The sequence below is a fragment of the Arachis stenosperma genome, chromosome 2 (genome assembly GCF_014773155.1).
Source record: "Arachis stenosperma cultivar V10309 chromosome 2, arast.V10309.gnm1.PFL2, whole genome shotgun sequence".
NCBI classification, from domain to species: domain Eukaryota; kingdom Viridiplantae; phylum Streptophyta; class Magnoliopsida; order Fabales; family Fabaceae; genus Arachis; species Arachis stenosperma.
In genome coordinates, this window is record NC_080378.1 from 37330832 (window position 1) to 37353018 (window position 22187).

Sequence of the window (22187 nt, forward strand, 5' to 3'; positions counted from 1 at the left end):
AGATGTTAAAAACATTTTAAAAATTGATTGATAATTTTCGAAAATTGGAAGTGGGGAAGAATTGAAGTGATTTTTGAAAAAGATTTTGAAATTAGAAGTCAAAAAGATTTGATTGAAAATTATTTTGAAAAAGATGAGGTTAAAAAGATTTGATTGAAAAGTTATGGTTTTAAAAAGATGTGATTGAGAAGATATGAATTGAAAACAATTTTAACAGATATGGTTTGAAAACAATTTGAAAAGATATGAATTTAAAAAAAAAATATTAATGACTTGCCTAACAAGAAAAGATAAGATTCAAACATAAAACCTTTCTTAATAGAAAAGGCAAAAAATGTTCAATCAAATCATTAATTGTTGGTAAGTATCTTTGAAAAGGGAAAGAAATTGATTTTGAAAACATTTGATTGAAAAGATATGATTTGAAAAAGATTTGGTTTTGAAAAACTTTGAAAACTTGAAAAAAAATTGATTTTGAAAACAAAATCTTCCCCCTAGCACCATCCTGGCGTTAAACGCCCAGAATGGTATACATTCTGGCGTTTAACGCCCAAAATGCTACCTCTTTGGGCGTTAAACGCCCAACCAGGTACCCTGGCTGGCGTTTAAACGCCAGTCTGTCTTCTTCACTGGGCATTTCTGAATGCTCAGCTTTTTCTGTATAATTCCTCTGCAACATGTTCTGAATCTTCAATTCTTTATATCATTGACTTGAAAAGACACAAATTAAAAATATTTTTGGATTTTTAATAATCAAAATGCAATAAGAATCAAATAACAATGCATGCAAGACACCAAACTTAGCAGTTTGTATACTACTAACACTATATGTGACACATAAACACTCAAGCCAAAAGAATTCAAAGATCAAAACAAGGAAATATATGCATGGATTCGAAAAATATAACAAAAACATGCATTTGACACTAAACCTAAGATGAGACTCTAGACTCAAACAAGAAACATCAAATATTTTTGGTTTTTTTTTTATTTTGTAATTTTTTTGTGTTTTTCGAAAATTAAGTGGAAAAAGATATCAAAATTCTTAATGAGAATTCCAGGAATCAGTGCAATGCTAGTCTAAGACTCCGGTCCAGGAATTAGACATGGCTTCACAGCCAGCCAAGCTTTCAAGGAAAGCTTCGGTCCAAAACACTAGACATGACCAAAGGTCAGCCAAGTCTTAGCAGATCACTGCTCCAAAAGCAAAATTGATGAAAATCAACAAGCTCTTGTGGTGATAAGTTGAAACCTCGGTCCAATCAGATTAGACATGGCTTCTCAGCCAGCCAGATTTCAACAAATCATCATGAAACTCTAGAATTCATCTTCAAGAATTTCGAAAAAAATAAATACCTAATCTAAGCAACAAGATGAACCGTCAGTTGTCCAAACTAGAACAATCCCAGGCATTGTTACCAAAAGCTTGCTCAAAACTTGAACAATCCCCGGCAACGGCGCCAAAAACTTGGTGCGCGAAATTGTGAACAATACTTTTCACAACTCTCATAATCCCTGGTCATGAACTCCAAAAACTTGGTGGTTCAATTCCATGGCATTACACAACTTCGCACAACTAACCAGCAAGTGCACTGGGTCGTCCAAGTAATACCTTACGTGAGTAAGGGTCGATCCCACGGAGATTGTTAGCATTGAAGCAAGCTATGGTCATCTTGTAAATCTTAGTCAGGCAAACTCAAATGTATATGATGATGAACGAAAATAATATAAAAGATAAAGATAGTGATACTTATGTATATCATTGGTGTAAGAGCTTCAGACAAGCGTATGAAGATGCCTTCCCTTCCGTCTCTCTGCTTTCCTACTGCCTTCATCCAATCCTTCTTACTCCTTTCCATGGCAAGCTTGTGTAGGGTTTCACCATTGTCAGTGGCTACCTCCCATCCTCTCAGTGAAAGCGATTGCATATGTCCTGTCACGGCATAGCGGAATTCAGCTATCGGTTCTCGGTCAGGCCGGAATAATATCCATTGATACTTTTGCGTCTGTCACTAACGCCCTAGCCTGCTAGGAGTTTGAAGCACGTCACAATCATTCAGTCATTGAATCCTACTCAGAATACCACAGACAAGGTTAGACCTTCCGGATTCTCTTGAATGCTGCCATCAGTTCTTGCCTATACCACGAAGACTCTGATCTCACGGAATGGTTGGCTCGTTTGTCAGGCGAGCACTCGGTTGTCAGGCGATCAACCATGCATCGTGCAATCAGGAATCCAAGAGATATTCACTAAGCCTCAGATGCTTGTATAACAAGAATGGTTGTCAGTCACCTTGTTCATGAGTGAGAATGGTGATGGGCGTCAATCATCACCTTCATCAAGTTGAAGAACAAGTGATATCTTGGACAAAGAACAAGTGGAATTGAATGGAAGAACAATAGTAATTGCATTAATACTCGAGGTACAGCAGAGCTCCACACCTTAATCTATGGTGTGTAGAAACTCCACCGTTGAAAATACATAAGAACAAGGTCTAGGCATGGCCGAATGGCCAGCCTCCCAAAGGTCTAAGATAGCATAAAACGAAGATAGCTACCCAAAAGTCTCTCTAAATACAATAGTAAAAGGTCCTACTTATAGAAAACTAGTACATAGATGAGTAAATGACATAAAAATCCACTTCCGGGCCCACTTGGTGTGTGCTTGGGCTGAGCAATGAAGCTTTTTCGTGTAGAGACTCTCCTTGGAGTTAAACGCCAGCTTTAGTGCCAGTTTGGGCGTTTAACTCCCAATTAGGTGCCAGTTCCGGCGTTTAACGCTGGAATTTCTTGAGGTGACTTTGAACGCCGGTTTGGGCCATCAAATCTTAGGCAAAGTATGGACTATTATATATTGCTGGAAAGCCCAGGATGTCTACTTTCCAACGCCGTTGAGAGCGCGCCAATTGGGCTTCTGTAGCTCCAGAAAATCCACTTCGAGTGCAGGGAGGTCAGAATCCAACAGCATCTGCAGTCCTTTTGAGTCTCTGGATCAGATTTTTGCTCAGGTCCCTCAATTTCAGCCAGAAAATACCTGAAATCACAGAAAAACACACAAACTCATAGTAAAGTCCAGAAAAGTGAATTTTAACTAAAAACTAATAAAAATATACTAAAAACTAACTAGATCATACTAAAAATATACTAAAAACAATGCCAAAAAGCATACAAATTATCCGCTCATCAGTCAACTATGGCAAATTATATATCAAATCGAAGCCCCGGATGTTAGCTTTCCAACGCAACTGAAACCGCGTCGTTTAGACCTCTGTAGCTAAAGTTATAGCTGTTTGAGTGCGAAGAGGTCAGGCTGGACAGCTTAGCAGTTTCTCCAACTTCTTGCATTCCTTTCACTTTTGCATGCTTCCTTTCCATCCTCTGAGCCATTCCTGCCTTATAATATCTGAAAACACTTAACACACATATCAAGGCATCTAATGGTAATAATGGAGGATTAATAATAAGCAAATATAAGATCAAAGAAGTATGTTTTCAATCATAGCATAAAATCAGGAAGGAAAATATAAAACATGCGAATTATATGAATAAGTGAATAAAGAGTTGATAAAAACCACTCAATTGAGCACAAGATAAACCATAAAATAGTGGTTTATCACACAGCGACTCCGACCACGATCATCAGATCGGACTCCACAGCTCCGACCAGCATAGAAGATCTCGTCCGAGATCAACCTCTAGTTTCAGGTAACCCTTGGAACAGCTCCAAAAATTGGCAATGAGCCACGTTAAGAGTCACGTTAACTTAGTTAACGTGAACTCTAACGTGGAAGAGAGGAACAATGCCAACGTTAGTGACACTCACCTTTGTCACTAACGTTGGATCAAACTAGCATTGCCCACGTTAGTGGTCACGTTAAGACCACTAACGTGAAAGTTAACGTGGAGCTAAGATTGATGAGCCAACGTTAGTGACACTCACCTTTGTCACTAACGTTGGAGATGGCATTCACTACCACGTTAGTGGCCACGTTAACTTAGTTAACGTGAGCTCTAAGGTGGAGAGTAGGGGCGCTTGGAGCGTTAGTGACAAAGGTAAGTGCTACTAATGCTCTCGAAGAAGAGGCATACCCACGTTAAGAGCCACGTTAGTTACACTAACGTGAACTCTAACGTAGGGACAAGGGGCGCAAGGCAACGTTATTGGGAAAGGTGAGTCACAATAACGCTTGCGAAGGTTCATAAGGCAACATTAGTGGTTACGTTAGTTCCACTAACGTTGGAGTTAACGTGGGCTATATGGGGTTGGAACGTTAGTGAAAAAGGTGATTGCCACTAACGTTCTCGAACCCACAATTTCACTTAATGTTAATAGTGGACGAAATTGTGATCATCAATAATGGCTCCAAAGGCTTGGTGCTCTCAAACATGAATTACACTTTGTCACAACTCCGCACAACTAACCAGCAAGTGTACTGGGTCATCCAAGTAATACCTTACGTGAGTAAGGGTCGATCCCACAGAGATTGTTGGTATGAAGCAAGCTATGGCCATCTTGTAAATCTCAGTCAGGCGGATTTAACTAATTTAAGAAATTATAGTATACGCGAAGGAATAAAAAAAAGGATAGAGTTACTTATGTAATTCAATGGTGGGAATTTCAGACAAGTGTATGGAGGTGCTGTGCTCCTTCTGAATCTCCGCTTTTCTACTTCTTCCTTCCAGTTTTTTATCACTCATTTCTATGGCAAGCTGTATGTAGGGTATCATCGTTGTCAATGGCTACATCCCATCCTCTCAGTGAAAATGGTCCAAATGCTCTGTCACAGCACGGCTAATCATCTGTCTTCTCAATCAGGTTGGAATAGAATCCAATGATTCTTTTGCGTCTGTCACTAACGCCCAGCCTTCAAGAGTTTGAAGCTCGTCATAGTCATTCAATCCCAGAATCCTACTCGGAATACCACAGACAAGGTTAGACTTTCCGGATTCCCATGAATGCCGCCATCAATTCTAGCTTATACCATGAAGATTCTGATTAAAGAATCCAAGAGATATGCGCCCGGTCTAAGGTAGAATGGAAGTGGTTATCAGTCACGCGAGTTCATAGGTGAGAATGATGATGAGTGTCACAGATCATCACATTCATCATGTTGAAGTGCAACGAATATCTTAGAACAGGAATAAATTGAATTGAATAGAAAATAGTAGTAATTGCATTAAAACTTGAGGTACAGCAGAGCTCCACACCCTTAATCTATGGTGTGTAGAAACTCCACCATTGAAAATACATAAGTGAAAGGTTCAGGCATGGCCGAATGGCCAGCCCCCAAAACGTGATCAATAGTCTCCTAAGAGGAATAATAGAATAAAACCGAGACCAAAGATGTCTAATACGATAGTAGACTATCCTATTTATACTAGACTAGCTACTAGGGTTTACAGAAGTAAGTAATTGATGCATAAATCCACTTCCGGGGCCCACTTGGTGTGTGCTTGGGCTTAGCTTGATCTATCCACGAGCTGAGGCTTCTCTTGGAGTTGAAAGCCAAGTTGTAACATGTTTTGGGCGTTCAACTCTGGTTTCGTGACATGTTTCTGGCGTTTGACTCCAGAATGTAGCATGGAACTGGCGTTGAGTGCCAATTTACATCGTCAAATCTCGAATAAAGTACAAACTATTACATATTGCTGGAAAGCTCTGGATGTCTATTTTCCAATGCCGTTGAGAGCGTGCCATTTGGAGTTCTGTAGCTCAAGAAAATCCATTTTGAGTGCAGGGAGGTCAGATTCCAATAACATCAGCAGTCCTTTGTCAGCCTCCTATTAGAGTTTTGCTCAGGTTCCTCAATTTCAGCCAGAAAATACCTGAAATCACAGAAAAACACACGAACTCATAGTAAAGTCCAGAAATGTGAATTTAGCATAAAAACTAATGAAAACATCCCTAAAGGTAACTATATTATACTAAAAACTACCTAAAAATAATGCTAAAAAGCGTATAAATTATCCGCTCATCACAACACCAAACTTAAATTGTTGCTTGTCCCCAAGCAACTGAAAATCAATTAGGATAAAAAGAAGAGAATATACTATAAATTCCAAAATATCAATGAATATTAATTCTAATTAGATGAGCGTGACTTGTAGCTTTTTGCTTCTGAACAGTTTTGGCATCTCACTTTTTCCTTTGAAGTTTAGAATGATTGGCTTCTCTAGGAACTTAGAATTTCGGATAGTGTTATTGATTCTCCTAGTTAAGTATGTTGATTCTTTAACATAGCTACTTTTATGAGTCTTGGCCGTGGCCCTAAGCACTTTGTTTTCCAGTATTACCACCGGATACATAAATGCCACAGACACATGACTGGGTGAACCTTTTCAGATTGTGACTCAGCTTTGCTAGAGTCCCCAGTTAGAGGTGTCCAGAGCTCTTAAGCACACTCATTTTGCTTTGGATCACGACTTTAACCACTCAGTCTCAAGCTTTTCACTTGGACCTACATGCCACAAGCACATGGTTAGGGACAGCTTGATTTAGCCGCTTAGGCCTGGATTTATTTCCTTGGGCCCTCCTATCCATTGATGCTCAAAGCCTTGGATCCTTTTTACCCTTGCCTTTTTGTTTTAAGGGCTATTGGCTTTTTCTGCTTGCTTTTTCTTTTTTTTTTTCTATTTTTTTCGCCAAAAATTTTTTTTCAAGCTTTTGCTTTTTCACTGCTTTTTCTTGCTTCAAGAATCAATTTCATGATTTTTCAGATTGTCAATAACATTTTTCTTTGTTCATCATTCTTTCAAGAGCCAACAATTTTAACATTCATAAACAACAAGATAAAAAATATGCATGGTTCAATCATTCATTTAGAAAACAAAAAGTATTGTCACCACATCAATATAATTAAACTAAATTCAAGGATAAATTCGAAATTCATGTACTTCTTGTTCTTTTGAATTAAAACATTTTTCATTTAAGAGCGGTGAAGGATTAATGGAATTATTCATAACTTTAAGACATAGTTACTAACTACTAATGGTCATGAAGTAGAGACACAAAACATAGATAAACATGAAGCATAAAAATAAAAAAACAGAGAATTAAGAACAAGGAAGTTAAGGAATGAGTCCACCTTAGTGAGGGTGGCGCCTTCTTGAAGGACCAATGGTGCTTTGAGCTCCTCTATGTCTCTTCCTTGCCTTTGTTGCATGATCCCTAATGATTTTGGTGCTCTTATCCTTAGTTGCTCCCAATAATTGTGTGGAGAAAAATGTATCCCCTGAGGTATCTCAGGGATTTCTTGATGAGGGAATTCCTCATGCTCCCTTGATGTGCAGTCAAATGCTCTATTACTGAGCTATGGACCCTTGAGATGAATCTCTCCATCTCCCATGACTCAGAGGTGGAAGCAATTGTCTTCCCTTTTTCTTCTTCTTTTTTTTTTAGGTTTCTCTGGCCTTAGGTGCCATCAATGGTTATGGAAAAACAAAAAGCTATGCTTTTACCACATCAAACTTAGAATGTTGCTCGCCCTCGAGCAAAAAAAGAAAGAATAGAAGAAGAAGAAGATATGGAGGAGAGGGAGAGAGGTGTGTATTCGGCTATGGGTTTGGGTGGGAAAGAGATGATGGGTGTGAGTGGTGAAGAGGTAATGGGGAAGAGAGATTGAGGTGATTGGTGAAGAAGAGAGAAGGTGAGTTGAGGTAGGTGGGGATCCTGTGGGGTCCACAGATCCTGAGGTGTCAAGGATTTACATCCCTGCACCAATTAGGCATGTAAAACGCCTTTGCATACAATTCTGGCATTTAAACACCGAGGTGATGCATGTTTTGGGCGTTCAACACCCATGTGCAACATGTTTCTAGCGTTGAACGCCAGTTCCATGCTTGTTTCTGGCGTTCAGCGCCAGCTCTATGCTCTGTTCTGGCGTTGAACGCCAGCCAGATGCTCCTTAAGTCTGATGAGAGGACTTTTGCGTGGTCTAGAAATTTGCGAATAAATCCTCGTTGCAAGTATAGTTTCTAAACCTTCAAAAGTTCTATCATACAAACGTTTTGGGTGTCACAAGTAATTAACCCCTTTAAAAATTGTTAACCGAGTATTCAAACCTCGGGTCATCTTCTCAAGGAACTGCAAGGAGGTATGTTCTTATTATTGGCTATGGAGATTGTGAATTCGGGGTTTCAAGAATGAGGAATAAGTAATATAAATGGCAAGTAAAATAAATGGCAATTACAATAAATAAATACTGTAAAGAAACTTTTGGCAAGGTGAGAGAAATTAGAAGTGCAACTTAGTTATCCCTCTCGACAATAATGAAAGTTGTATCTTAATTCCACTTAGTTAACCTTTGAAGCAAAGGTAAGTCAAGGGACTAATTAGTTTGACCTTCGAATCCTATTTATTTCCTAAGAAAAAGTTGGGATTGTTGAAGTTTAGTTCAATTAGCAAGATAACGATTATCACTTATGCTGAGTTTGATAACTGTTGAGTTACTGATTTCTTAACCAAGACCAAAAGGGGGAAAAAGTAAATTGCTGGAATAAAATATCTTCAGATCGGAAGCAATGGTAACGTAAATAAAAGCAAGCAATCATAAACTGAAAATACCTCAATTATCATTAATTCAAACAATAATCTGTGACATGGAATAATTCATAAATTAAATTATAAAAGTAAATAATTAACTCAAATGCTGGAATAAATAAATAAAGTGAAAGGGAAGCTTAAAAATAAAGGAACATAAAAACCTGGATCGAGAGTCACTCTTACAAGCTAAGAGAAGTCCTAAATCCTAATCCTAAGAGAGAGAGGAGAGAACCTCTCTCAAAACTAAATATAAATCATCGGAAGTAACAAAAATGCGAGCCCCCCTCTGAATGGATGCATTCCCACACTTTATAACCTCTAGTCTATGCTGTCTGTACTTGGATCTGGGCCAAAAGGGCTTCAGAAATTGCTGGGGGCGTATTCTGTAAATTCTGATTCGTGGCCTCTGTCACGCGTCCGCGTGGGTCACACGGTCGCGTCATTCAGAGCTTTTCCTTGCCACGCGGTCGCGTCAGTCACGCGTCCGCGTCGTATGCGTTCTGATTAAGGCGCCCGGTCGCGTCAGTCATGCGGCCGCGTCGCTGCTTCTTTGCTTCTGGCACGCGATTGCGTCATCTATGCGATCGCGTGGGTGCCAGTTTCTTCAAAACTCTGTTTTGCACTTTCCTTCCATTTTTGTATGTTTCCTTTTCCATCATTTAAGTCATTCTGCCTTAGAAAATCTGAAACTACTCAACACACTAATCACGGCATCGAATGGAAATAAAGGTAATTAAAATAATTAATTTTAAAGTTTAGAAAACATGTTTTTCACATACATCACATAATAAGGAAGGGAAAGCAAAACCATGCAATTAATATGAATAAGTGTGTGAAGGATTGAATAAATCACTCAAACTAAGCACAAAATAACTCATGAAATATGGGTTTATCAACCTCCCCACACTTAAACAATAGCATGTCCTCATGCTAAATCCAAGATGAAGATTAAGGTTAGGTTAAAGTGGTGGAATGTTATGCAATACAACCTATTCTAAATGCATCTACCTAAATGAGTCATGCAATTCTAATTTATCCCCTCATATATAAAGCTTACATGTAGTCAAATTAATTCACATTCTCAAGGAGTCATATATATATATATATATATAGCCAACCCTCAAATAATAAAGCATTTTAGCAAATGAGATGGGAAAGAAAAATATTGTACAAACTTGCAAAACAATTAGAAATTTAAGCACAGATATATGTTGATGAGTTATTGAACCCTCACTATATTTTGTGTTTTCTCTCTAGTCACTCTGTGTTTATTGGGTTTATTCACTCTACTTTTCTTTTTATTCTTACTTTATATAACTTTGTTCTTCATCTAACCAATCAACAATTATAGAATATAGTCATACCAAAAATCATGAGGTCTTTAATTAAGGTTGTAATGGGGCCAAGGTAAAGGTAAGGATATATGTATAAGGTTAAGTGAGCTAATAAGTGAATCCTTAATTAGACTAAGATCTCACCTAACATACATATTTAGTAAAACAAAACTTGTTTACCTATTTTCCATATTCTCCCACTTGTTGTTACATGCTCATGCTTCAATTTTTATTTTTATCCCATGTGCATTGCTTTTATTTTGCATTGGGGAATTCTTTTGTATCCCCTTTACTAAATACTGAAAAATAACTCTTTTTTTTTAATGCACATAGTAAGTTAACTTTGATTTTTCATGAGCATGCTTCCCAAAGTTTCTGAGTTATTTTATTTCTTTCAACTTTTTCTACCTTTTGTTTCTATCATCTATGTTCTCAATAGGTTTTCCACACTTTAATCTATTCATAATTTTCTATCTTAAGCTAACCAAGGATTCAACTTGGGATTTTATTTTGTTTTCCTACTTAAGGCTAGTGGTGTGGCTAAATAGAATAAAAGGGATTTTAAAGGCTCAAGGGGGCTAACAAAGGTGATGTAAAAGGTAGGCTATTTTTGGGGCCAGTGGGTTAAAATCAAATAATGGCCTCAATCATTCTTTTTGGTATGTACCTATATTCTATATTCTATATTCTATAATTGGACATATAGATTAAAACAAAGTAAAGAACTTCAGAATAAAAAAAGAAGCTAAACACACAGGAATAAAATTATGGTTTGAACGTAACCATACATTTAAGCTCAAGACTCACAGGCTATGTGTTCTCTAACTCAAGCATCATATATCATTCATATATGTTATGCAGGTTTAGTTAAAAATTCCCATTATTCTCATAAAAAAATTATTTAGGGTAGCCTTTAAAGTTTTAATGTTTCTCCTTGATGAAATGTTGTTAACTTAACTATATGATGTAATGCTCTATATACAAGGTTTATTGATTTAAATCTGTTATGTTCAATTTCCTAGCTTACTTCCTTTTTATATTTTTCAATTTAAACTACGCTATCTTATGCTAAAAAGGGTAAACTATACTAATTAATCCACTAATAAGTCAGAATTGCAAACTAAACTAAATGACTAAAATAAACTAAATAGCTAAAATATGAACTAAAAATGCAAAATGCAGAAATAGAGTAGAAATACATCAAAGTAGCAATGTATAAGTACTCAGAAAATAACAATAAAAAGAAAAATACAGAAAAATATCCAGAATAAAAGAAAAAGAGATGTAGTGGTTCACCAAAATAAAACGCCAGAGATGGCGACCTCCCCACACTTAAAATGAAGCATCGTCCCTGATGCTCAGTCAAGCCGGGTGTGAAGGGGTGTCATCACTGGTAGGGATGGTAGCTGGAGGCTCTGTGGTGGTGGTGGGCTGAGGGTCTGGCGGCTGTAGAGGAGGTGCGGACTGGATCGGGATCTCCGGATCTGCAGCCTCAATCTGATGTGGGACCTCCTGGTGTGGTGCAGCCTGCTCTGTGCCTGCCTGTTGATGGGTCTCCGCCAGGGAATGAGTCTCATCCTCGTGCTCATCCTCCTCCTCCTCTGATGGCTCTGATGGTGTGTCGGGCTCGGAGTGGATGTCAGCACCCTGTCGGATCATCAGCTTCAGATGCGAATAGCGTCGCTGGCTGCGACACTCCAATCTCTCATACCGGCGCCGGTTACGGCGCTCCATCTGATCAAGCTGGCGGAATAGGCGGTGCACGAGGCGGTATACGGGTTCTGAGGCCGGTGGAGGTGCAGTGGTGGCAGCAGGGGCAGCAGGGGCAGCTGTGGATGAAGAGGGTCCAGCAGATGGTGCGGCTGTCTCATCAGTAGCAGTAAAGGGTGGTGGTCTGTAGCCCAAAGCGAGGAAGTTCCTGCTAAGAGGAATGATCTTCCTGCAGTCCGCCGCTGGTGGTCTCTCATCGGCATCCTCCCATGGAACGTCAGTCTAACAGCCTAGCTGTGTAATTAGATAAGGAAAGGGAGGGTGCCTCGAACGTTGACCCTGGCCATATAATGCCGGATAAAGCGTGGTAGATAAAGGTCCTTACCCTCCATCACACACCATAGGAGGGTGATCATGGCAGCTGGAATCTCCGTCTCATGAGTACTCGGCATCACATAGTTGCTCAAGATCTGATGCCATAACCAAGCCTCATCATTTAAGTATACCTTCTTGATCCCTCTGGGCATGGTGGTATCCTGACCCATCTCCCAAGGAACAGTCGGGTCGAGAGCTATCCGGGCCTTCAAAGCATCCCAATCAAACCGTATTAGGCGCATGTCCTCCTCAACCTTTTTATAACCATCAGGCTGATCGGACCTGGCCGGGAGCTGGAGAATGTTCTCTATGGCCTCCTCAGTGACCAGAATCTGTTTTCCTCTCAGGTTCACTGCATCTAGGGTAGTAAGGTAGTAGTTGCAGTAGAATTCCCGAACCCAAGATGCATTGACCTCTGTCAGTGCTCTCTCTGGAAAGAACCAGCCTCTTTGCTTGATTTGCTTAGTGGTGTACTGCTGGAGTGCTTCTGGAATCTTCAGAGTTCTCTCCAGGTATAGGTTTCTAGAGTCTGCAAATGCCGGATACTTTAGCTCACAGTACCGGTTTGCAAATTTTATGGAATCATTTGCAGGGAGCAGCTGGTAAGCTTTTTCCTGCTGTGTAAAGTTCTTCTCCCGCCATGAAGAATCATGCATTAAGTCAATGATGAACTGGGAGGAATCTCCTCTTTTGCGCTTGCCAGTAGCCTTGCCTTTTCCTTTCCTCTGTGAGCTAGACATCTTGAAAAATGGAAAATCAGAATATGGATAAAAATAGGAAAGCAAATAGGCAATTAAACAAAGAAAACTCAAAGCGCCAAAGGAGAAAGGGAAGGAGGTAAATGAGTTATGAATTGTGCATTAAGGATTGTATAGCAGTTTAAAAGTTTGAAAGGAATAATTTACAATCCAAAATGTATCAGAATTCAAGTTAAATAGAAAAATTATCATTATGCCATGGTTAGAAAGTTAGAGGAAAGTGAAAAGTCAGAAAAGAGATTTTAAAATTAGTAAATTAAAATTAGTGAGTTAGTAAAATATGGGTTAAAGTAAGTGGCATAAAGAAAATATTTGATGAGCGGATATTTTATACGCTTTTTGGGAGTAATTTCATGTAGATTTTAGCATGTTTCAGTTAGTTTTTAGTAGAATAATATTAGTTTTTAGGCAAAAATCATATTTCTGGACTTTACTATGAGTGTGTGTATTTTTCTGTGATTTCAGGTATTTTCTGGCTGAAATTGAGGGAGTTGAGCAAAAATCTGACTTAGGCTGAAAAAGGACTGCTGATGCTGTTGGATCCTGACCTCCCTGCACTCGAAATGGATTTTCTGGAGCTACAGGAGTCCAATTGGCGCGCTCTCAACGGCGTTGGAAAGTAGACATCCAGGGCTTTCCAGCAATATATAATAGTCCATACTTTGCGCGAGGATAGACGACGTAACTTGGCGTTAAACGCCAAGTTCATGCTGCTGTCTGGAGTTAAACGCCAAAAAAACGTCATGATCCGGAGTTGAACGCCCAAAACACGTCATAACCTGGAGTTTGACGCCAAGAAAGGCCTTTACACGTGGAAAGCTTTAGTCTCAGCCCCAGCACACACCAAGTGGGCCCCAGAAGTGGATTTCTGCACCAATTATCTTAGTTTATTCATTTTCTGTAAACCTAGGTTACTAGTTTACTATTTAAACAACTTTTACAGACATATCTTGCACCTCATGATATTTTTTTTAGATCTGAATTACATACTTTTGACGGCATGAGTCTCTAAACTCCTTTGTTGGGGGTGAGGAGCTCTGCAGCGTCTCGATGATTTAATACAATTCCTTTGTTTTTCATTCAAACACGCTTGTTCTTATCTAAGATGTTTATTCGCGCTTAATTGTGACGAAGGTGATGATCCGTGACACTCATCACCTTCCTCAACCCATGAACGTGTGCCTGACAACCACCTCCGTTCTACATCAGATTGAATGAATGTCTCTTAGCTTCCCTAATCAGAATCTTCGTGGTATAAGCTGGATTGATGGCGGCATTCATGAGAATCCGGAAAGTCTAAACCTTGTCTGTGGTATTCCGAGTAGGATTCTGGGATTGAATGACTGTGACGTGCTTCAAACTCCTGAGGGCTGGGCGTTAGGGACAGACGCAAAAGAATCAAGGGATTCTATTCCAACCTGATTAAGAACCGACAGATGATTAGCCGTGCTGTGACAGAGCATAGGAACGTTTTCACTGAGAGGATGGGAGGTAGCCATTGACAACGGTGACACCCTACAGAGAGCTTGCCATGGAAGGAACCTGCGTGTGAGAAGAGGATTTCAAGGAAGAGTTGAAGTCAAAAGACAAAGCATCTCCAAACCCCAACATATTCCACAATCCTTTATAAACAAGTAACTCTATCATTCCCTATTATTTTAACTTACAATTTTAAGTAGTTTGTAGTTTGACCTTTTACAAATAAATCCCAATAACTTCATTAGCCTCCTGACTAAGATTAATAAAATAACATTGATTGCTTCAAGCCAATAATCTCCGTGGGATCGACCCTTACTCACGTAAGGTATTACTTGGACGACCCAGTGCACTTGCTGGTTAGTTGAGCGAGGAATATTATTCGATTTGTGTGAAAGTATAAATCCCAATTTCGCTCACCAAGTTTTTGGCGCCGTTGCCGGGGATTATTGAGTTTGGACAATTAAAGGCTTATTTTATTTCTTAGATTAGGAATAATTTGTTTTTATTTTTATTCTTGTTTTTATTGTTATAGAGTCATTAAATCTTGATAGGATAGTTTCTTTTCAAAAATTTCTTTTCAAAATTTATTATTTTTCTCTTAATTAATTGCTAATTTTCGTGAGTTTTAGTGTCTTGTTCTAAGTTTGGTGTCAATTGCATATCTCATATTTTTCTTTAAAAATTTCGACTTGTGATTTTTGTTCTTTATTAATCTTCAAGTTGTTCTTGCTTTGTGTCTTTTCTTGTTTCACTTGTGTTCCTTTTAAAGCACTAATTGGAATATCTGCATCAAGTGTCATATTTATTCCCAATTGGCTAAAGCATTGGCTTATATTCTTGATAAGGGAGCACCAGTACTTTTGAAAATCTTTTTCAAAAATAATTTTTCTTAATTTAATCTTGTGCCAAACTTTAAGTTTGGTGTTTTCTTGTTAATCTTTCTTTAAATTTTCGAAAACTTGTCTTGATTTTCTAAAAATTTTAAGTTTGGTGTTCTTTCTTTTGTTCTTGGTGTTCTTGTGAACCTTCAAGGTGTTCTTGGGTTTTTCTTGTGTCTTGATCTTAAAATTTTTAAGTTTGGTGTTCCTTGGTGTTTTCCCTCCAAAAATTTTCGAAAACAAGGAACATTAGATCTAAAAATTTTAAATCTTGTGTCTTTTGTGTGTTTTTCTCTTTCATCATAAAATTCAAAATTCAAAAAATTTTATTTTCTAACTAATTTTGAACTACATTTTTCAAAAATTTTATATTAAAAATTCAATTTTCAATTTCAAAATATTTTCACTTTCATTTATTTATTTCGTTTTTATTTTATAAAAAAAAAATTTAATAAATAATAAATAATTTTCTTTCACAAAATATCTTCAAAATATTTTTTTTATATCTATATCCCATTTTTGTTATTCCATTACTATAAAATAAATAATTCTCAACATATAAATTCTCAACTTGTATTCCATTATGGAAGTAAGTATGAATGGACAGTCCAAGAGGACTCTGGGGTCATATGCTAACCCCACTACTGCTTCATATGGGAGTAGTATCTGTATACCCTCCATTGGAGTTAGTAGCTTTGAGCTGAATCCTCAGCTCATTATCATGGTGCAGCAAAACTGCCAGTATTCTGGTCTTCCACATGAAGAACCTACAGAATTTCTGGCACAATTTCTGCAAATTGCTGATACAGTACATGATAAGGAAGTAGATCAGGATGTCTACAGACTATTACTGTTTCCATTTGCTGTAAAAGATCAAGCTAAGAGGTGGTTAAATAACCAGCCTAAGAACAGCATAAAAACATGGAAACAGCTGTCAGAAAAATTCCTGAATCACTATTTCCCTCCCAAACGGATGACACAGCTAAGGCTAAACATCCAAGGCTTCAAACAAGGAGATAATGAATCCCTTTATGATGCTTGGGAGAGATACAGAGAGATGCTAAGAAAATGCCCCTCTGAAATGTTTTCAGAATGGGTGCAATTAGACATCTTCTACTATGGGCTTACAGAAAAAGCTCAGATTTCTCTAGACCACTCAGCTGGTGGATCTATACATATGAGAAAAACAATTGAAGAAGCTCAAGAGCTTATTGATACAGTTGCCAGAAATCAGCATCTGTACCTAAGCAGTGAATCCTCTATGAAAGAAGAAGCTAAAACAGTAACTGCAGAACTCAGTCCAGTGGATCAGGTGATGAGCGGATAATTTGTATACTTTTTGGCATTGTTTTTAGTATGTTTTTGATATGATATAGTTAGTTTTTAGTATATTTTTATTAGTTTTTAATTAAAATTCACTTTTATGGACTTTACTATGAGTTTGTGTGTTTTTCTGTGATTTCAGGTATTTTCTGGCTGAAATTGAGGGACCTGAGCAAAAATCTGATCCTGAGACCAAAAAGGACTGCAGATGCTGTTGGATTCTGACCTCCCTGCATTCGAAGCGGATTTTCTGGAGCTACAGAAGCCCAATTGGCGCGCTCTCAACGGCGTTGGAAAGTAGACATCCTGGGCTTTCCAGCAATATATAATAGTCCATACTTTGCCCAAGATTTGATGGCCCAAACCGGCGTTCAAAGTCACCTCAAGGAATCCCAGCGTTAAACGCTGGAACTGGCACCCAAATGGGAGTTAAACGCCCAAACTGGCACCAAAGCTGGCGTTTAACTCCAAGAAGAGTCTCTACACGAAATTGCTTCATTGCTCAGCCCAAGCACACACCAAGTGGGCCCGGAAGAGGATTTTTATGTCATTTACTCATTTCTGTACACCCTAGGCTACTAGTTTCTTATAAGTAGGACCTTTTACTATTGTATAGGAATCTTTTGATCACTTTTAGATCTCTAGATCATCTTTGGACATTTTAGTTCTTAGATCATTGGGAGGCTGGCCATTCGGCCATGCCTAGACCCTATGCTTATGTATTTTCAACGGTGGAGTTTCTACACATCATAGATTAAGGTGTGGAGCTCTGCTGTACCTCGAGTATTAATGCAATTACTATTGTTCTTTCATTCAAATTCCGCTTGTTCATTATCCAAGATATCACTTGTTCTTCAACATGATGAAGGTGATGATTGACGCCCATCACCATTCTCACTCATGAACAAAGTGACTGACAACCACTCTTGTTCTACAAGCATTTGAGGCTTGGTGAATATCTCTTGGATTCCTGATTGCACGATGCATGGTTGATCGCCTGACAACCGAGTGCTCGCCTGACAAACGAGCCAACCATTCCGTGAGATCAGAGTCTTCGTGGTATAGGCAAGAACTGATGGCAGCATTCAAGAGAATCCGGAAGGTCTAACCTTGTCTGTGGTATTCTGAGTAGGATTCAATGATTGAATGACTGTGACGTGCTTCAAACCTATAACCTACTGGGCGTTAGTGACAGACGCAAAAGAGTTATTCTATTCCGGTAGGGGAGGGAACCACACCGGTGATTGGCAGCACTGTGACAGAGTGTGTGCATTAGCTTTCACTGCGAGGATGGGAGGTAGCTGCTGACAACAGTGAGACCCTATACGAGCTTGCCATGGAAAGGAGTAAGAAGGGTTGGATGAAGACAGTAGGAAAGCAGAGAGACGGAAGGGAAGGCATCTTCATGCGCTTATCTGAAGTTCCTACCAATGAATTACATAAGTATCACTATCTTTATCTTTTATGTTATTTTCGTTCATCACCATATATATCTGAGTTTGCCTGACTAAGATTTACAAGATGACCATAGCTTGCTTCAATACTAACAATCTCCGTGGGATCGACCCTTACTCACGTAAGGTTTATTACTTGGACGACCCAGTGCACTTGCTGGTTAGTTGTGCGAAGTTGTGTAATGCCATGGTATTGAGCGCACCAAGTTTTTGGAGCCATTACCAGGGATTATGAGAGTTGTGAAAAAGTATAGTTCACAATTTCGCGCACCAAGTTTTTGGCGCCGTTGCCGGGGATTGTTCTAGTTTTGAGCAAGCCTTTGGTAACATCAGTGCCAAGATCCGGCAACAACATCAAATTTTTGGTGTTATTGCCCGGGATTGTTCAGGCTGGACAACTGACGGTTCATCTTGTTGCTTAGATTAGGTATTTTTTTTCGAAATTCTTGAAGATGAATTCTAGAGTTTCATGATGATTTGTTGAAATCTGGCTGGCTGAGAAGCCATGTCTAATCTGATTGGACCGAGGTTTCAACTTATCACCACAAGAGCTTGTTGATTTCGTATCAATCTTGCTTTTGGAGCAGTGATTTGCTAAGGCTTGGCTGACCTTTGGTCATGTCTAGTGTTTTGGACCGAAGCTTTCTTTGGAAGCTTGGCTGGCTGTGAAGCCATGTCTAATTCCTGGACCGGAGTCTTAGACTAGCATTGCACTGATTCCTGGAATTCTCATTAAGAATTTTGATACCTTCTTTTTCCACTTAATTTTCGAAAAACACAAAAAAAAAATTAAAAAAAAATCATAAAATTCAAAAATATTTCTTGTTTGAGTCTAGTGTCTCATCCTAAGTTTGGTGTCAATTGCATGCATTCATATGTCTTAGTGATCTTCAAGATGTTCTTGATGATTCACTTGCTCTGATCTTTGAATTCTATTGACTTGAGTATTTTGTGTGTCTCATATGCATTTTCAGTTCATTAGTGTCAGTAGTATACAAACTGCTAAGTTTGGTGTCTTGCATGCATTGTTATTTGATTCTTGTTGCATTTTAATTATTAAAAATCCAAAATATTTTTAATTTGTCTTTTCAAGTCAATGATACAAGGGATTGAAGATTCAGAACACACTGCAGAGGAATTATACAGAAAAAGCTGAGCATTCAAAAATGCCCAGTGAAGAAGGCAGACTGGCGTTTAAACGCCAGCCAGGGCACCTGGTTGGGCGTTTAACGCCCAAAAAGGTAGCATTTTGGGCGTTAAACGCCAGAATGTATACCATTCTGGGCGTTTAACGCCAGGATGGTGCTAGGGGGAAGATTTTATTTTCAAATCAATTTTTTTCAAGTTTTTCAAAATCAAATCTTTTTCAAATCAAATCTTTTCACTCAAATGTTTTCAAAATTAATTTCTTTCCTTTCAAAGATACTTACTAACAATTAATGATTGATTGAACATTTTTTTTGCCTTTTCTGTTAAGGAAGGTTTTATGTTTGAATCATATCTTTCTTGTTAGGCAAGTCACTAATTTTCCAAATCAAATCTTTTAAAATAATTTTCAAAACATATCTTTTAAAATGGTTTTCAAATCATATTCTCAATCACATCTTTTAAGACAATAACCTTTCAATCATATTTTTTTATCATATCTTTTTCAAATTAGTTTTCAATCAAATCTTTTTAGTTTCTAATTTCAAAATCTTTTTCAAAAATCACTTGATTTCTCTTCCACTTTCAATTTTCGAAAATTATCAATCAAATTTTCAAAATGTTTTCAAAATCTTTTAATTGAATTTCGAAAATCCTCTTCCCTCCTTCTCACATCCTTCTATTTATGGAGTACCACTCCTTCTAAATGCACAATTCGAACCTTATCTAATTAAAGTTCGAATTCTTCTTCTCCTTCTTCTTTCTATTTCTCTTTTCCTCTGACATTTCAAGGAATCTCTATACTGTGACATAGAGGATTCCACATTTTCTTTTTCTCTTCTCTTTCATATGAGCAGGAGCAGAGACAAAGGCATTCTTGTTGAAGCTGATCCTGAACCCGAAAGGACCTTGAAGAGAAAGCTAAGAGAAGCCAAAGCACAACTCTCTTTAGAGGACCTGACCGAATTCTTCAAAGAAGAAGAACCCATGGCAGCGAAAAACAACAACAATGCCAACAATGCAAGGAAGGTGCTGGGTGACTTTACTGCACCTACTCCCGACTTCTATGGGAGAAGCATCTATCCCTGCCATTGGAGCAAACAACTTTGAGCTTAAGCCTCAATTAGTTTCTCTAATGCAACAGAATTGCAAGTTCCAGGACTTCCAATGGAAGATCCTCATCAGTTTTTAGCTGAATTCTTGCAAATCTGTGACACAGTCAAGACTAAGGGGTTAACCCTGAGGTCTATAGACTGATGCTATTCCCTTTTGCTGTAAGAGACAGAGCTAGAATATGGTTGGATTCTCAACCTAAAGAAAGCCTGGACTCTTGGGAAAAGCTAGTCAATGCCTTCTTGGCAAAGTTCTTTCCACCACAAAGATGGAGTAAGCTTAGAGTGGAAGTCCAAACCTTCAGACAGAAGGATGGAGAATCCCTCTATGAAGCCTTGGGAAAGAAGCTTGGGAAAGATACAAACAATTAATCAGAAGATATCCTTCAGACATGCTTTCTGAATGGAGCATCATAGGTATTTTCTATGATGGTCTCTCTGAACTATCTAAGATGTCCTTGGATAGCTCTGCTGGAGGATCTCTTCAATCTGAAGAAGACGCCTGCAGAAGCTCAAGAATTGATTGAAATGGTTGCAAATAACCATTCATGTACACTTCTGAAAGGAATCCTGTTAACAATGGGACTAGTCAGAAGAGAGGAGTTCTTGAGATTGACACTCTGAATGCCATTGGCTCAGAAGATATTGACTCAACAAGTCAATTTGATTTCTCAAAGTCTGTCTGGAATGCAAAATGCACCAAACAGTACTAGGATGCTTCATCTGAGGAAGAAGCTTATGATCCTGAGAACCCTTCCATGGAAGAGGTGAATTACCTAGGAGAACCCTATGGAAATACCTACAATTCTTCATGAGAAATCACCCAAATCTCTCATGGAAGAATCAAGAGAGACCTCAACAAGGTTTCAATAACAATAATGGTGGAAGAAACAGGTTTAGCATGGCAAGCCTTTTCCATCATCTTCTCAGCAACAGACAGAGAGTTCTAAGCAGAATACTTTGACTTAGCAACAATGGTCTCTGATCTAATAAAGACCACTCAAAGTTTCATGATGAAACAAGGTCCTCCATCAGAAATTTGGAAGGACAAGTGGGTCAACTGAGCAAGAAGGTACTGAACTCCCTCCTAGTACTCTCCCAAGTAATACAGAAGAAAATCCAAAAGGAGTGCAAGGCCATCAACATGGCCGAATATGGAGAGGAAAGAGAGGAAGACGCCACTGAGAAAGACCCCAGTGGGCGTGCACCACTCTCCTCTGAGTTCCTCAATGAGGAACAATGGGAATCTGAGGCTCAAAATGAACCATAGAGATTCCATTGACTTACTTCTGCCATTCATGAGCTCTGATGAGTATTCTTCCTCTGAAGAGGATGAGTATGTCACTGAAGAGCAAGTTTGCTAAATACCTTGGAGCAATCATGAAACTAAATGACAAGTTATTTGGAAATGACTTGGGAGGATGAACCTCCCTTGCTCACCAAAACTGGATGACTGTCTAGGCAGAAACTGCCTCAAAAGAGGCAGATCCTGGGAAGTTTTCTATACCTTGTACCATAGGCACCATGACCTTCAAAAAGGCCTTGTGTGACTTAGGGTCAAGTGTGAACCTCATGCCCCTCTCTGTAATGGAGAAATTAGGGATCTTAGAGGTGCAAGCTGCAAGAATCTCATTAGAGATGGCAGACAACTCAGAAAACAAGCCCATGGACTTGTAGAGGATGTTCTGGTTAAAGTTGAAGACCAGTACATTCCTACTGATTTCATAGTCCTAGAGACTGGGAAGTGCATGGTGAATCCATCATCCTTGGCAGACCCTTCCTAGCCACAGCAAAGGCTGTGATTGATGTTGACAGAGGAGAGTTAATCATTCAAGTGAATGAAAAATCCTTGGTGTTTAAGGCCCAAGGATATCCCTCTGTCATCATGGAGAGGAAGCATGAAGAGCTCCTCTCAAAACAGAGCCAAACAGAGCCCCCACAGTCAAACTCTAAGTTTGGTGTTAGGAGGCTACAACCAACTCTAAGTTTGGTGTTGAAACCCCACATTCAACTCTAAGTTTGGTGTTGGGAGGTTTCAACCGGTTCTGAGCATTTCTGAGGCTCCATGAGAGCCCT